Consider the following 13,732-nt stretch of genomic DNA (forward strand, 5'->3'; position numbering starts at 1 on the left):
GTAACGGAACTAACTCTTAACTCGTAAATTTAATGGCATTTTGTTGATTAAACAAAAATTAGATCAAAATATTATTGTTCCCAAGTTTCAATTGTCTAAGACCTTTCTTTCAACAGTTATCTCTCGAGCAGACAGTGAGCTTAAGAAGGCCTTGTCAGGTAGTTCATAAAGATGCAAAATTTTAAGGCTATAACTCGATTTTTTTGTTCTCGTGGCATCCTTCTGAGTTACAGGTATTGTCAACGCTCAGCCAAATCGCATGGATGGAAATGCATCATCATCAAACTTGATTATTTATGTAAATATCAAGTTACGTTTCAAGCTTACTGTTCAGTTACTTCTTCAGGTAACATACAAAAAAAGTATTAGAGGAATGGTCCAGCCCTCTCAGTAAAGATACATATATATATATATATATATATATATATATATATATATATATATATATATATATATATATACAACACATTTTCAAATCTATAGCTCCATTCGTTTTCAAGATATCTTGTGGAAAGTTAGGCTTCGCTAACGCTCAGCCAAATTCCATGGAACGGCATATGTCATCATGGAATTCAATGTTGCCAAAATGGAAACGAAATTCAATGAACTCAAGCTCGAGTTCGAAGATCAATTCTCATTCTCAAGAAATCGTGTGGACAGACGGACAGGAAATTTAAACGGACACAGGTTTTTAGAGATATTTTGGGAAATTGATAAGTGCATTGTATTATATAATCTACTTTTGAGCACATACTTTGTAAAGTTATTTAGATTTATTTACTAATGCTTTATTGTTAGCAATATGTGCACATAATATATTACGAGAAGTATGAGCGTACCCCTAGTGCAGCTACACCAAGATTTGTAACATTAACACTGGTTTTGTACCATGTACCATGCGTATACGCTTGTTGAGAAGTATATATCAGATTGAAAAGAGTTCCAGGGTAGTGTTCATGAAACAAAATATTTGAGCACAAACGTCATTTCGTAAGACAATGCAAAAGGACGCTACATCAGTGTGAAGCAACAGGCTTCGCTGAGGTTGCATGCAAAATTTCAAATCTATGTAGCTCATTTTCATTATCTATATGTCCTGCAGACAGAAAGGCAGGCATGCAATCGTGCATAAAAGAAATATTTACAGAAACGAGTAGATTATATGTTTCATGCACAGATTAAAAGAGGTATACGTGACAACTACACAGAGAAAATCCTAGTTTTGCAGACAGAGACAATCCTTGAAAGATCCTTTGAAACATCATCAACATTAGAAGCTGCTCACGTGGAAGAAACAAAATGTGGAAGAGTGCACCTGTAATAAAAGGACAAATCATAACGACGCCAATCAAATTTAAACTCACTTCTAGGTCTAGTTTTAAAAGCACTTGTTGCAAGAGAAAATCAAATTCTCAGTACAGGAGTAAAATTTCTTTTGCAGGAATAGATTTTCAACCAGGACATTATGGCCTAATCACAATTCTAAAAGTTAGGCATACATGAAATTTTGTACCTTAGCCTACGTGGGGTAAGTTATGATCTTTGGAAGAAAACTAAATCTTGGCAAATCTTTCCATCTCGTTTCTCAATGCCAGATTCAAAGGACTCATATACATGTATTATTTGGAATCCTGGCAAAACCAGGGCCCCACATCACCTATGAGGTATGTTTATTAAAAAAACTAATAAACTATCCTGTCTTGTTGCTCTAGGACGGATTCCATATGAACAAATCCAAAATGTCTATAATGAACTGCGAAATTTTACGAATATCACAGAATGAGGTCATGACCCTGTTACGTACTACATTCTTGGTCTAAACTCGCATTTTGCTCTGTACTGGAAGCTCTGTCTTTCACAAAACCCGTTCTGTATCTGTAGCTACCAACCGAACTAAGCTACATCTTTCGTTTCAACAGACACACTCCTTATAGACAACGAAGAATTTAACAAAATTACTTTGAAAATGTCCACAAAAAGGGTATTGTAGGATGGCATGGATTGTTTTGAGCATTATTCCACCAATCAATCTCTTTTGAACGTGATAACATTTGCTGCCAGCTCCCTAACAAACCTAAGTGAGCCATTTTTAAGATTATTAATTTTACATACTTCCAGAAAATGTGGTGTAGCATAAAACTTATTTTATGTTCTAAATAAAAAAAGAAGTTAAACTTTTAATAAATTTCGGAGCGCAGAAATTTAAAAACATTAAAATGTAACGAATGTTGCAAAGTATTCTGTTTTAATAACCTATCATACATTTTTTTTATTTTTGTACATTAACTGTGTACACATAATCGTAATACATGTAGTTAAAGTTCAGTTGTCAGCTGTGCCGGTTAAAATAGTGTTGCAAAATCATTACTATTTTCAAAACACATCGAACAGGAATTCCGACATTTCCCATTAATTATAAAAGGTATAGCACAATGTTTCAAGAATTGGAATCATCCCACTGTAGCTTGTGCTGGTGTGATGTGTGATTGTGATCCTCGTACTTGTGATTTGTGCTCGGGACTTGCATCCTGTGCAGTGACAACACCTGGACTGGGCTCAAAGCAGCTTTTCGGTATGTTTAAACCCTTTTCTTTCCCTCTTTACTTCCTTCCGTTCATTAATTTTGTATGTATTAATACCTCCTCCACCTGACGAATAGGATAGATTCAAATCCTCGAAACGTTGTGTCATACCTTTTATAACCTATAACGATGGCAAATGTCCGAAATCCTGTTATCCTTTCAAACCTTCCATCGTCAATAACAAACTTTAAACAAAGCACAGGAAAACTTGTATTATAATTTCTAATTGATATATATATATATAGCTGGGGTAATTGGATACACGTTCAACCTAGCGCTACTTGAGCCTTGCAGGACAAAAAAAAGAGTGCGCCCTTAGGCGAGTGTGAGCAGATAATAGAATTAAACGAGCCAAATCCAAACTGTTCTTGATATTGTGTGTTCTATGATTCTCCCTTGCAGATATAGCCGATTTAAAAGTCTTTCTGTGCTTGTCAGCGCCACTATAAGTGTTGCATGATTCTTACGAAATGTCTTCTGCAGAAGAAGGTTATGGTATACTTATGGTGTTAAGAAACGCTTCCAGAACTTTGCTGCTGCCGAGAACGCACAATGTTCCGCAAAGAGAGAGAATCTTTCCCGAATGGCACTCAAAAGCGATTGACCAATCACCATATAACTTATATCGCTATCACAACAAGTAAAATGGGTACTTTGTTACTGTCCAGAGCCCACTGCTTTTGGAAGAGTTTTCTCTACGGAAAAGTTGGACGATCAGGGATGTGATCTGAGGTCGAGAAAGTACCTGTCGGAAGTGCCTCTGGCCATCAGTGCGGGCTTCGGTGGCGCTGACGCGCCACCTCTTATTTCTGTAGAATAAAGAAAAATATCACTCGAAATAGTACCAAAATAAAAGCTCAGATCATGTAAGCGCTCGTAAAGGTTATCTTTAACTTTGGTACCACTGGTAACATATTTATGATAACCTAATCTAAACCTACTTGTATAGCGTAATAACAACAAGTAGATAGGGATAGAGTGGCAGACCTATCGATATACCCTCCTCACCGACATCGCTTCCTTTTGGGGGGCAGAAAACAAGGACCGATCTTTATAATGAAATGTAATTTTCTCAGTAAGACAAATACAGTTTCGAAAAACCCGGTAAGAAATACTGTTCTAAAAATAGTCGCATCCGAAAAATACCAAAGTACCCTTCCTAATTTTCAGACTGACACAGTAGTTCGTTTTGAATAATCTAACAATTTCTACGTGTCTCATTGATGTGTAAATTCCAATTTTAATTCAAATTTTGGAAGTGATGAACGATATAGTGAAGTGAAAATGTCTACAGCAAAGGTGGCTTGCATAAAAGTAAATTGAAACACATTTTCAAATGTACTTATATCGTTATTGTCGAGGCGTGAAAACGTTATAGTTCTTGGTAGCTAATGCGGATAGTTTAAATGGCCACATTACACGGTTTGCTATAAAACATTCCACACTACAAACATGTGTTGAAGCGGTCGACTTCAAAGGCGCCGAATGTTGAGAGTGACCGCACATTACGACCGCAAAGTGGCGATGTGAGTTTCGAGACAGACAAACGATGAGCGATCAATTGCGGCAGTGGTTATGACCAGTTTGTTACATATGACACCGCGCGGAGATGGAACTGGCCGCAGTGAACCGCGCCCTGTGGTGCCAATCGGTCACATTTATTTCCCGCTTTACGGATTTAGGTTATGATGACGTACTCGCGGCTATTTCCATCCCCAACGTGTTTCATCTGGTTGACCGCATTATTTGTGAAACATGTTTCCTTGTGTCAACAATCAGACGAGCACTAATTCCTCCGCGGTTGAGATGTCGGACTTAGCCGGTGTGTGACAGTTTTACCAACACAAGAAAACTGGATTCAACTTATGCTACATATCTAGAGTTCAGTAATTATAAGGTTACTTCGAATTCGTTTTATGCTGTGATTTTTATGAGGATACTAAATATGAATTTAATTATTTTAAAGTATTACTACTGTAATAAAATTGAAAAATGCAGTACCAATGCTTATTGTGTTTAGATCTTGTGGCAGTACAACCAAGAACGTAACCATGAAAAATGTTGATTGTCCAAACAACTGATATTTTCCGTAGTGGATAGAGGGTTTCTTAAAAAGTTCCCCATTTTGTTTCTTAAAAAGTTCTCGACTAATTCCTTTGTTGAGAACGATTTTCAGCAGTACATGTCAGTAATACTGCATTATTTAAATAATATTAATCGTTTACTAAAAGCAATTGAAATAATTTGGGGGGGGGGGGTCCGGATCCCTTGGACCGCCTCGATGGCAACGTCCATGTGTACAAAAATCGTTCTATAAATGTATGTGAAAGAAATTTGCGCTTTGATTTATGCATCTTTATCATATACCTTAAAAAATTAAAAATTGGAGTGTTAATAAAATATTATAGTTCTTTTTAACTTTTTTGTTATATTAGGACAAGAAGTTTATAAATTGCACCTAGTCCTTTAAGGACCTTTATGCTGCTTCTGGAGTGACAGGATTTTCTGGATGGGTAAGGTTGGAGGTAGGGGCCGCATCCTATCGAGATCCACGAAGAAGAATTTAGGGCACTAATCTCATATCCCCTTGGAAGAAGAGAAAGCCAGATCTAAACCAGCCTCTCCAGTCAAAGTAAACAGGTGGTGGTACACTTATGTCGAGAGTAGCAAGAACCTCTGAGGGAACGAACCCCACCAACTCCAACTCAGTCATCTCCCGCAATAGACTAGACTTATCGATCTACCCTTGCACCTCAGAATCTCGATATTTGCGGTCAATGATTTGCCGCTCCTGGACATCCATAAGGTTGCCCAGATTTGTGACACATCGGTTTGTGCTGTGCCCAGTGAGGTATAAACCAACTGGAAGGTATAAACCAGCCAGAAGTGAATCTGCTGAGCTAAATGTTGGAACTTGCTACTGTATTGTTAGGTTACAAATTACATAGACTCTGATACTAAAGTAAATTGAAACTAACTATATTTTAAAGATGTAACGAAAGGAAAGAAAAGGATTTAAACATACCCAAAAGCTACTTAAAGTCCAGTCCAGGCATTGTCACTGCACAGGATGCAAGTCCCGAGCACAAATTAATCACAAGTACGAGGATCACAATCACACATCACACTAGCACAGGCTACAGTGGGATACTTCTTTCTGTTCTTTAGCTTTGTATTTATTAATACCTCCCCTACCTGACGAAGAGGATAGATTCCAATCCTCGAAACGTTGTGTTATACATTTTATAACCTGTAACGATGACAAATGTCTGATATCCTGTTATCCTTTATTATATAAGGATTACCTCAATGTTTAATTAAATGTTATAATTATACTTAATTATGTTAAAATTTAGGCTAACAATTTAGAATAATAACCTGTTGGCACGGAACTAAAAGATTTCCCATATTCTTGGAAACCTTAGCATTGCCAAATTGGGTGGCCAAAATAAGCCATGGAATATAATAGTGCGCAAAAAAAGGAGCGAGTGTCCTTGGCCTAACCGGTGCACTATAAAGTATGGTGAGTAATTCCTCAGTTAGTTCTGATTTATTAGTGCCAGTGTGCCAGGAGTGCCATACGTCATGAGTGCATCGCCAGCTGCGGATCTGAGATATTATGGGAGCGAAGTGCGAACTGGGGTGGGAACATCAAACAGTAACCACTGGTCACATTGATTGCTAGGTCTTTTAATTATCAATCGAAATATTCCTCCCTGGCGAATACAGGAGTCAGCGATTTAGGTAAATCTCAACCTGTTATTAAACAGATTAAAAGAGAAGATATCGCGTTGCTAAAATCTGTTGACACCAAAACGTCGAGGTACGAGCTATCCAGCGGTTAACGGAATAAACTGTGATCATAAATGTACCACAGAAAGTATTGCATGTGATATTAAGTAAACTCCGTATAAAAGACCCATTTGTAACACATTTAAGTGGAATAGAGTTCAATACAGTTAAACAAACGATTTCGTAATGCAGCGCTATCTAACTTTCTTCTTCTTCCAAGGGCGGCTTAAAATTGATGGTTATTGCCATGCACTTAAGCCTCAAGGGCCTTTTGGGCACCCGGAAGCACACCATGAGGCCAACCAGTTTACGGTTTCAGCAGTTGTACCAACCGCCACAAACAACCGATCCTGGTACTTCTGGGAAAATTCATCACCTTTGTCCAGACTACCAAAGATGGTGTAGTGCTCCCTTGCTATTGCAGGACAGTTAAAGAGCAGGTGTTCAGCAGTTTCATCCTACTCGTCACAAATTCTACAGAGCGGTTCCTCCCGAAGAATGCCAACTCTGTGTGAAGATGCTTCTTCAGGTGACCATGTCCCGTAATTAGACCCATAAACTGAGAAGAAACCGATCTACTTAAGGAGAGAAGTACCGCAGGGCCATTCTGCTCATTCTCAAACCTGGATGCAGTCTCTGTCTTCTCTGATGTTCAGCGTGAACCCACTTTAAGATAGCCCAAAATAATTCACTCCTAGGAATACCTTATAACGGTTAGGGCCGTCATGTTGGACGCTGAGCTCAAGTTGGCCAGGGCATCAGCTTTTTCATTCCCAGAGACCCCCTCATGACCAAGAAAGCAGCAATAATCAGTCACAATGTTGATTTTGCCAAGGGAAGAACACACAAGAGTCGAACGCCTTTAATATGCCTGGCTATCTGTGAAAATGTTAATCGTCTTACTCCTATACCGCAGACGAAGATTCTCACGAGCACATTCCATAACTGCTGTGACTTCTGCCTGAAGAACTGTGGGATAAGGACCCATAGGGACAAACAGCTCCCTAAATGGTCTCACTCCCACAATTCCAGGGCATGTGCCGCTTTTTGATGTAGAGCCAACCGTGAACCATTCTAGCTCCGCTTGTGGGAGATGTTTTTCCTCTCCGACCAAGCCTCCCTAGAAGGTATAACAATCCTGAAGGGTATGTCGAAGTAAAATCTTTGAGGCATCTGATCATCTGCAAAGCATTTTCCTGAATTAGGATGCTAATTTTGCATTGCCCCCTGTTGCAGCCCGAATGAAAACTATAACTTTACCGAACACAATTTTGCTACACGATCCCCATATGGATGCAAGGCTTATTCTCTTTCAAAGTGAAAGTCTCAATATACTATTTTTTCGGATAACTGATACAAAAATATGAATTTATTCTTCACTATAAACTCTCCCCTATGAAATTGCATTATTATGCTTATAAAATGAAAATATGGACTTTTGATGGATTTGAGTTAATAGGAGAAATTACATTTATATCATGGCACGAATATTGCAATAGTTTATGTAATGTAAATTAAAACAACCAATGATATATACAATAATATCATTAATTCAAGAGTTTATAATTGTATAATTAAAGTAGTTATGGAATAACTGCGTGAGATAAGCATTTAATTGTGTATAAGCAGATCAATTTATTAGAAAGCTTTAAATATTGCTTTTATTTCTAGAAGGTTTTTCTGAACGACAAATTCTTGGTCTAAATGAACTGGTGGCTGCTATAAGCAGTCTCTGAGGAAACCCCTGTTTAGTACACCGTATAACAAAAAAATCTGTTTACCCTTAAGGGTTCGTCTTACTCTAGCGCTTCAAACCGGGAGCAAGGGTTTTGGGATTACATATAATAGGAATCATAACCACCACGCTGTGTGTTACCTACACTAACTCTAAAACATACACTAAATAAAAACAAAACAACACTATTTATTAAAACCGAACTACAGAATACAGGTCACCTTAGGTCCGCATTCACCGGTGGTTGTGACTTCTGATCTATGCGTGTCACGACGCTCTGGTATGGTTTATTTATACACTTTAATTATGTGTTAGGTTAGTTATTCACCTGAAGAAGACATCAGATTGCATGTCTCGAAACGTCGTGTTACCGTTTGTTGTATCACTGACCGATGCTAAACGCTTTTTTCCTTCACTATAGACTATGGCCGAACTTGAACTTGAATTTATATACCAGCTGTTGTGTTACGTTGTCAAATATATGTTCAAGAGCTCTCTTGAGAACATGTAATAAATTGTCAAACTCGTGGTGTTGGCCAAACCACAACGAACCCAACAAAAACAAGACGGCTGTAATTATTTGCGGATAAGTTTAGCGAAGTTGGGCCGAGAGCTGGTGTCAACACTCGACGTGTGAAAGCGACTAGATGTGACAAACAAAACACCGCGGTGTTATTTCGAAATACAGAAATACAATATTGGTGGCCTGACGCAATGCCAAAGGAGTGATTGTAAGGAGGACAAATAACATCTGTGTGTGCCAAGGGACCGATATAGAATTCAATAAAATCTAAATGCACATTGTCCATTAAACAAACAAATAAACTGATGAAGTTTTCGTACTCACTGTGAAGCGATGCCCAGTTGGATGCATTCTTATCCCAGCGTGATACTGCGTAGTGGGGTTCGAATGTCTAGTGTTCTAGTGGAAGAAGTAGTCCTGAATTTTATTAATGCTAGCCTGGAGACCAATGAGAATGGGTTTACCGAGATCGTCCTTCGTAACAAACGGCAGATATATTATCCAGGATCGAGCAGATAGGAAAACACCAATTCCAAAAAGGATCGGAAAGTCTAAACGAAGCTAGTTTGGGATCGATAAAATTTCCCTTTGAGCCTTCTGGAGAACATCACTGAAGGACCTTTTTTGACCAATCGGGGCTATTCATGTCTGCCAACATTAAAACAGTTCCTGACTCCGTGATGCTCTCGCAGTTTTGGTAGTTTCCGTCTTCGGTGTCACCAATCCTTGAAACCTTTCAGCTTCTGTAAATTTTGGTCAACCTTTGGAAGTTGCCGCTCTTTTGGAGCTTCCACCCTTGAAAACTTTGTGGTCTATGGTATCCTCCATACTGAGAACTCCAAGCCGATGATCATTAATGGTCCCTGAAAATCCTCAGTCTTTAAGAGTTTTGGCCTATAGTTTCTTACAACCACTGGGAATCCCTAACCCGTGGGAGAATTTAGTTTCTATGAAATTCCTGAGTCCTGGAAATTGCATTCCTATCACTAGGTATAATAAAATATGCGATGCGATTCCACCCCCTTGCGTATAAAGGTACAGGAGCAACTCACTTTCCGGGTTAATATTAGTCACATAATGTGTTCATTTCAATTTCGCTATATGTAAGAATTCAAGTATGTGTGTGCAGAAAAGGGGTTTGATTTTGGAAATTGACCGCATCGGCTCCGAAAGTCCTACGCACATTATTTGGATAATATTTATTTTCATGACATTTTTAAGCCAATTTTGATTGTTGCATTGAGACTTGCAGGATGGTTGTTGCATGCTCCATCTCTGTGGACCAAAAGAGCCCCATAACTATTCCTACTGTTATTGGTTAAAATGTTTCCTTACCAATTAATGTCAAATTCTATAGATTCATAAAACAGAAGATAGTTACAGGGGAGTTTTTTTATCCTGGGTTTGAGACTTCTTTTCTAAACATATCACTCTAGAGTTACTCTAGTTAATATCATCTCCGTACATCATACACGCTATTGTTAACTCTAATCCATTCATCTACAAGACATGCATATTGGCTATTCTGAAAACATCAAAATCTTTGATATCTATGTCATTAGCCTAAGAGAATTGACCTACCTATTCGAACTATTTTGCTTTAAAATGTATTACATATAAAAAATGTATAATAAGGTATTTTGCCAGCTTGCGTAGTCTACGGCTAGAAGCAGAGTTGTTTGATGTCGTCCCTTAATTTTATACTGGTATTTGATTTTGTAGATCTTATGACATATGTGCCTTAAGTTAGGTTCTCAGCAACTTGTTTTGTTTTAGATAGGTTTATACGCTGAAGGATAACATAGGCAGAAAGATAAGTTGATTGTTTGCAAGTCAACAATAACTAAGGTGGATGGTAAATGACTTGTTTTATTTTGTTCTCTTAGGACCAGAAGCTTAGAAATTGCACCTAGTCCTATAAGGACGTTTGTGCTGCTTCCGGAGTGACAAGATATTCTGGATGAGTAAGGTTGAGGATAGGGGCCGCCTCCTGTCGAAATCCATGAAGAAGAATTTAGGGCACTCATTTCAAGTCATATCCCTTCGGAAGAAGGGGAAGCCAGTTCTGAACCAGTATCTCCATTCAAAGCAGACAGGGGTGGTACACCCTTATTCATAGGCTTCAAGAAACTTTTACTCTTAGCGAAACAAACGCCACCAACCCCAACAGTCATCTCCCGCAGTAGACTAGACCTACCGAATCACCCTTGCTCCCAAAATCTCGACATTTGCAGTTAGTGATGTGCCGCTTCTCGACATCCATAAGGTTGTCCAGATTTAAGTGACACATCGGTTTCTGCTGTACCCAGTGTAGGTTCAACTGGAAGGTATAAACCAGCCAGAAGTGAACCCTCCTGGGTGACCTGTTCTTAGCCCACGCAAAGATATGCGAATGTTCCTTGAAAGTTGCATTGGATCTATACTAATTACATTGTACTAGAATAAAAATAGTATCGAAAGCAAATTAGAATTGTGGTTTGCATTCCTATGCGATGATTTATACGATCAGTTAACTATAACTCATCCTTCCTTACAGTTTAAGAAAAATGAAATGATATGAAATGAAAATATTTATTGTTCAAAGACATATACATGCATAAAACATAGTCATTAAATAGTTTTTACTATATAATATCAGAACTATTTACTATATAGTAGTAGTAGTAGTAGTATATGTTTTAAATGCCATAACCTAACATATGAATTGCTATTATAAAAACATTGTCATTAAAACTAAAAACGATAGACAATCACGCATCTGTTAATGGCCCAGGCTAAGGAGCCCCGTCCAACAGCTCGTCCACAGAGTAAAACGCATGTTTTAACAAGTATTGCTTTAAATTATTTTTACATTGATGCCTCAGTTGAAGAAGTTTTCACTCTATGCGGCAGAGCATTGAATATTTTGGGACCAACATATGACCTGGACCTTTTGAAGATGTTGCTGTGGTGGTGCGGAATGATGATTGTATCTGTTTCTGGTGGAATACAGATGATTATATGTAGGACAATTTTGCAGGTTTTTGAATGTATACATTGAGACATAAAATATAAACAGTGAAGGCAAAGTCAAAAGGTTTTCATTAGTGAACACTGCCCGACAACTGTCACGACTACCCAGGCCTCACATCACTCTAACAGCTTTTTTGCAATTTAAAAACTCTCCCAACAGAGTTAACTGGTGCCGTTCCCCACAAGATCAGCCCATACGTCAGAACAGGAACAAAATATCAAAAATAAACCAACCTAAACCTCTTCCTTCATAAAAATGTGGACACATATCTAAATGAATATATACAGGCACTTAGGTTTTGACATACATGATTAATATGTTATGACCAATCCAAATTAGAGTCCATGTACCTAAGCGTCTTCCTTCATAAAAATGTGGACACATATCTCAATGAATATATACAGGCACTTAGTTTTTGACATACATGATTAATATGTTATGACCAATCCAAATTAGAGTCCATGTAAAGTCCTAAAAACACACAGATGTGGATTTCTGAATAGGATTACTATCCACAAAGATCGTCTTATCACTCCTATTACTTTTGGGTCTGAAATGTAGATTCTGGTTTTTTCGGTGTTTAAAAATAAATCATTCGAAGAAAACCATGAGGTGAGACTTTTTAAAGTAAAAGACAGATCGGTTGCGAGGATGGTAGATGATTCCGCTTGGATAATGACACTAGTGTCGTCAGCGTATTGAACTACGTGGCCCTTGATCGATTTGATCAGGACATTTACGTACATAATAAATACGAGAGGGGCATGTATAGAACCTTGAGGAACTCCTACCGTTACAGGCAAACAGCTAGGTTTACCCTTACCGATTTTATTGGCAATTTCAACACATTGAGAACCACTCAAGAGGCATACCTTTGACACTATGAAGCTCCATATTCTCCTAAAGACAGTATCAAAAGCACGGGCTAGATCACAAAAAATGCCAGCAGTGCTTCTGCCTGCATCAAGAGATGAGAGTGGAATCCTTAGAAATTCATCGACCGCATGAGTGGTTGAACCCATTTAAGAAAACCGAATTGAAAGGATAACGCGATGGTTTAATTTAATGATCTGATGAAAATGGCCTCGATCTGAATTTTGACTAATGTTGGATGATTACTATCACATGCGCTTGCATGCAATCTCAATAGAGTGGTTATACCAAGGAATCGTCTCTCCACCTATCGGACTATGATAGTTGACAGTGTATAATATTGATAGTTATGGCTATCCATCACAAATAACCTGCTGATCCACTTTTAACAGATACCCACATTTAGAAAAAACTTTGGCTCGCTGTTTCTTGTGTAGAGTTGGGTTTACCGACAAGTATCCAAGAGTTGAAAAGTCTTAAAATAAAGTTTTTTTTTTTAATCTGAAATCGTCTTATAATATATGGTGTTGTATAATGAAAATAATTTAGAAAAAAGTGTCCACCATATTGGAAATCGCCTCAGAGTTCTTTAGAAAAAGAATCGAATCTATGAAAGACTCCTTTGTTACTTTTCAATATCTTAGAGTAGCCTACTTCGTATCTTTTTGCGAATGTCATGTGTTACAATTCGATGTGCAATTGGGGTAACGTTTCTATTTTTTAAACGTTTTAACTAAATTTATATCCTCATTAACATCCTCAAAAAAGTATTTGCATAAAAACTTCTTCAGTCTCGAAACCATGGTGCCACTTCACGCAAGTCATCGCTTCAGGGACAATGATCACATGATATACTATAGATCAGTTACTATAGTAAGAGCCGTTTCAGTGACAATGATAACATTGGCTACCATCGATCAGCGATTATCGTAAGAGCCGCATCAGTGACAATGATGACATTGTATACTATAGATCAGCGATTATCGTAAGAGCCGCATCAGTGACAATGATAACATTGGCTACCATCGATCAGCGATTATCGTAAGAGCCGCATCAGTGACAATGATGACATTGTATACTATAGATCAGCGATTATCGTAAGAGCCGCATCAGTGACAATGATGACATTGTATACTATAGATCAGCGGCTATCGTAAGAGCCGCTTCAGTGACAATGATAACATTGGCTACCATCGATCAGCGATTATCGTAAG

Source organism: Homalodisca vitripennis, chromosome 8 (genome assembly GCF_021130785.1).
Source record: "Homalodisca vitripennis isolate AUS2020 chromosome 8, UT_GWSS_2.1, whole genome shotgun sequence".
Classification (NCBI taxonomy): domain Eukaryota; kingdom Metazoa; phylum Arthropoda; class Insecta; order Hemiptera; family Cicadellidae; genus Homalodisca; species Homalodisca vitripennis.